The sequence below is a fragment of the Lycium ferocissimum genome, chromosome 6 (genome assembly GCF_029784015.1).
Source record: "Lycium ferocissimum isolate CSIRO_LF1 chromosome 6, AGI_CSIRO_Lferr_CH_V1, whole genome shotgun sequence".
NCBI classification, from domain to species: Eukaryota; Viridiplantae; Streptophyta; class Magnoliopsida; order Solanales; family Solanaceae; genus Lycium; species Lycium ferocissimum.
In genome coordinates, this window is record NC_081347.1 from 20348828 (window position 1) to 20353575 (window position 4748).

General features: G+C 33.8%; 1 pseudogene; it reads left to right on the plus strand.

Annotated features, from left to right (window-relative positions):
• Positions 1–201: 201 nt before the first annotated feature.
• On the plus strand, positions 202–2665 carry LOC132061195 (laccase-4-like; annotated as a pseudogene).
• The last annotated feature ends 2083 nt before the right edge of the window (positions 2666–4748 follow it).

Below are 4748 nucleotides of genomic sequence, written 5' to 3' on the forward strand. Positions count from 1 at the left end.
ACCGCTGTGTGGAATATGGATTTAATTACTATGACAAAATTATCAGACTTGATCACTTAAACATCACTCAAAAGTATGGTTGGGCCAACACCCTAAACAGGTCAATATGGAGTCCATAATCACTTAACTGACCAAACACTCACATGATATATAAATCTTCCATTTTCAATCCATTTCAATACCATCCAAAGTAACTCAAATTTCAACTCTTCCAGCATCTCTCAACAAAGAAAAAACAAAACAATTTGACATATGGAGTATTCTTTCCTAAAGACTTCTAATCTCTTTTTGCTGGCTGTATTTTTCTTGGTTTTAGCTGATGATACACTAGCACTTGCAAAGCATGCAGGGATTACCAGGCACTACAAGTTTAATGTATATGTTACTCCTTTCATTAATACATTTAGCAATTTTTTATGACTATGCTTTTGTTCATTTTAATTTATTTTTTCTAATTGTTTCATGTGATTGCAGATTCAAATGCAAAATGTGACGAGATTGTGTCAAACAAAGAGCATTGTGACAGTGAATGGCCAGTTTCCAGGGCCTAGAATCATTGCAAGAGAAGGAGACAGACTTGTCATCAAGGTTGTTAACCATGTTCAGTACAACGTCACCATTCATTGGTACGTCACAACTTTTACAATTGAAAGCTAATCGTGGTCCTACTATTACATTTCAAAAACATGAGTTACCAAGAGAAGTTTTCAAAGGATTAACTTATATATACTAATGGAATGAAGAAGTTCTACTATCAATGTATTTTAACTTGTCGTAATAGGTAACCTGACTTATTTTCTAGATTCCTAGTCTCACTTTAATAGATATATCGATGGTTGCCTATAGTTATCGTTTAAGTTATCAAGTCTCACTTTAATAGATATATCGATGGTTGCCTATAGTTATCTTTTAAGTTATCAAATCTCTAATGTAAAAGATTTCTACAACATGACTCTAGGCATGGAGTGAGACCTAAGAAGTGGATGGGCTGATGGGCCTGCTTATATTGCACAATGTCCAATTCAGACAGGGCAGAGTTATGTGTATAATTTCACTATCACTGGTCAAAGAGGAACTTTATTTTGGCATGCTCACATCTCATGGCTGAGAGTAACACTCTATGGACCCATTATTATTCTTCCAAAGAAAGGTGTTGCTTACCCTTTTCCACAACCCTTCAAGGAAGTCCCCATTCTTTTTGGTATTGATCAACTTAATTAATATTTAAGTAGTTATGTTACTCATTTCATTAGTTTATTGTCAAACATTAACTTTTAATCAACCACTATATTTGATGTATTTGGATTTTAGGTGAATGGTGGCAGGCAGATACAGAGAAACTAATTAACCAAGCCCTTCAAACAGGAGGAGCTCCAAATATTTCTGATGCTTATACCATCAATGGTCTTCCTGAACTTCTCTACAATTGCTCTGCTAAAGGTAAATATTTCAAAATTGATTTAAGTTTTATGTACTGACAGTGCTATTTAACTTATTATAGTAGGTTGCTTATCATTTTTATCATATTGCCGATTAATGTATATCATAGAGACTTACCTATAATTATCTTATAAATGATATGATTGTATAAGTGTCTTTTACACCGTAACTGCACTGAACATAAACTCTTGCAAAAATCAATAAGAAAGGAATATCTACTATTATTCATCCTCTTATCCTTTGCATAATTAAGACTTGGTCACATATTTTCATGTAAACATAGTAACTTACTTTCATATGTGTTGCAGATACATTCAAATTGAAGGTGAAACGAGGGAAGACATATCTACTGAGGATAGTCAATGCTGCACTAAATGATGAACTTTTCTTCAGCATAGCAAATCACAACCTTACTATTGTAGAAGTTGATGCGGTTTACGTGAAACCATTCAAGACAAACACAATTCTTATAACACCAGGACAAACCACAAATATCCTCTTGAAAACCAAACATTTTCACCCTAATGCCACCTTCCTCATGGTGGCTCGGCCTTATGCCACTGGCCCTGCTTCCTTTGACAATTCCACCACCACTGGAATCTTAGAATATCATCAACCCTCTACTAACACCAAGAATAGCAATAAATTTCCTTTGTTAAAACCAAAACTCCCTATATTCAATGACACCATTTTTGCTACAAGTTTTGTCAAGAAAATCAGAAGTTTAGCCAATGCAAAATTTCCAGCCAATGTACCTAAGAAAGTTGATAAACATTTTTTCTTTACTGTAGGATTAGGATTGAATCCATGCCCTCAGAACCAAACATGTCAAGGACCAAATAACACTAAATTAGCAGCTTCAGTTAACAATATATCCTTTGTTCAGCCAAATGTAGCACTACTTCAATCTCACTATTTCAACCAATCCAAAGGAGTTTATACCACAGATTTTCCAGCCAATCCACCAAAAAAAAAATTCAATTACACAGGCACTCCACCAAACAATATTTTTGTTACCACAGGCACAAAAGTTGTGATGCTACCTTTTAATACTAGTGTGGAATTGGTTATGCAAGATACAAGTATTATTGGTGCTGAAAGTCATCCACTTCACCTTCATGGTTACAATTTCTTTGTGGTTGGTCAAGGCTTTGGAAATTATAATTCTAGCAAGGACCCTGCTAATTTCAACCTTGTTGTGGCTTCTCTTTTTGGCCCTGCATGATAATTAAGTATTACTAATTTCAACCTTATTGACCACGATGAAAGGAACAGTTCAATTCTCCTTTCAGGTGTTCCAAATTTGTAACAAAGCTAGTTCACGAAATCTGATGTTTACACCTATGAGTCCTCATTCACGATCACAGTCCACTTTGCGGACAATCCAGGTATGAAATTAGAGTTTAAGTTATATGCACTGAGTGTTAAGAAGTTTTACGATCGCGGGCTAGCTCAGTGATCGCAGTGCACCAACTGACTGCATAAATGGTTCAAAACATGTCGAAAATCACCCGAGCCCCTCGATTCCCAACCCAAACTATCCCAATATATCTCAAATGATATTATTGACTTGTGCAAAGTCTCAAAACATAAATTGGGACATAACTACTTTAACGAGGGATTGGGTATGATTTATCGCTTAATGTGTTTGTAGATTAATTCTCACATAACCATGACAAATTAGTATGATTTGATAGGAATCTTGTCCTCGCCAGTGAACGGTTTCGAGGAGGTATGTCAAAGATTTAAAAGTTAAAACTACATATCTCATATTGGACATGATTGCTTTATATATAATGTGATTCAAGTAAAGTTCTACATCATTTATTGCTTAATCTGTATCCTCTGCTCACAACCAAGAAGCTGAAGAAAATTGATATGAAGTTATCATATTTTACACTAAAAGAGGAAGCTTCTACCTTTAAAGTTAGATTACCATTTTGTCCTTACAATAAATAAGAATTTAATTAAATATCTAATAAAATAGTAATATTTCAATTACATGAAGTCAATTTAATTCTTTAGTGATGATATTGTAAATTCCGTTAATTATACTAATTCATCCTATCTTTCATCATCCCTCTAGAAATTGAAGTGCTTTTCTCCTTTTGCTAATTATTTAGGGCAGATGAACCGGTGCCAAGAATTTATCAAGCAACTGATCAACTTGATAAATATAGCCACAAAGACCATATTAAATACTACCTCCGTTCCATATTACTTGGCCACATTACTAAAAATATATGTCCCAAATTACTTGTTCATTTACGAAACCAAGATAAAATTAATTAAATCTTTTCCATCTTACCCTTAGTATTAAATGTTCTTAAAAATAGTCAATATTGATTAGAATGTGTTTATTGGAGAGAGATAGGGATAAGATAGTAAAATACATCTTTTATTAATGATTTTTTAATAGGCGTGCAAAAGGAAAAATGATCAAGTAATATGGGAAGGAGGGAGTAAATATTAAAGCAGCCCCACTGCCTTCATTATCAGCAACGTTTAGTTTATCCTTCATTTAATATTTTGTTTGATAAAAAATTGTGAAACTGTTGCTTGGGAATTGCAGAAGTTTGTTTTGATCATTGAATGGGTTAATAAATTGGCACTACTAAGTGTGAACCACAGAGAAAATGATCACAACATGAATTGTTGCTAGAAGAGATAAACTTGGAGCAGAAAGAACAAGAAAAGATAGGATTTTCTTTGTTGATTTGTGCCTGTAAGAATTCTAATTAATTTAGTAAAAGTCTCCTGATTTATTATTTTAATTTTGCAGTTCTGTATTTCCTTTTCTTTTTGTGAAGTTGAGAAGATATTCAAGTCAATTTCTACTCAAAAGCGGAAAGAAATAAAAAGAACCTTTTTTTTCTTTGTTGGTTTGCAAGTGTTATTGGAATTTAGATCCTTTTTAGAAAAGGATTAGACCATGTAGTATAAATACATGCTAGCTAGGATTTATTAAGTAGGACAGAACATAGAACCTAAGAGTATTCAATCTTGTAACTTACTTTCTCCCTTGATATTAATAAAAGTGCCGGCCGTTCTCCGTGGACTAGGATCACATCGATCCGAACCATGTTAATTACTATGTTTTTATCATTTCCGCTCTAACAATTGGTATCAGAAGCCTACATGTTGTAAGATCTAGGAGACGAAGAGACTATGGCATCTATGAAGTTTGAGGTAGCGAATTTTGATGGGCGAAGTAATAACTTTAACATCTGGAAGATCAAGATCATGGCGTTATTACAGAGAAAAGGATCATTCTATGCTTTGGACGACTCGTATCCCAAAAAATACGA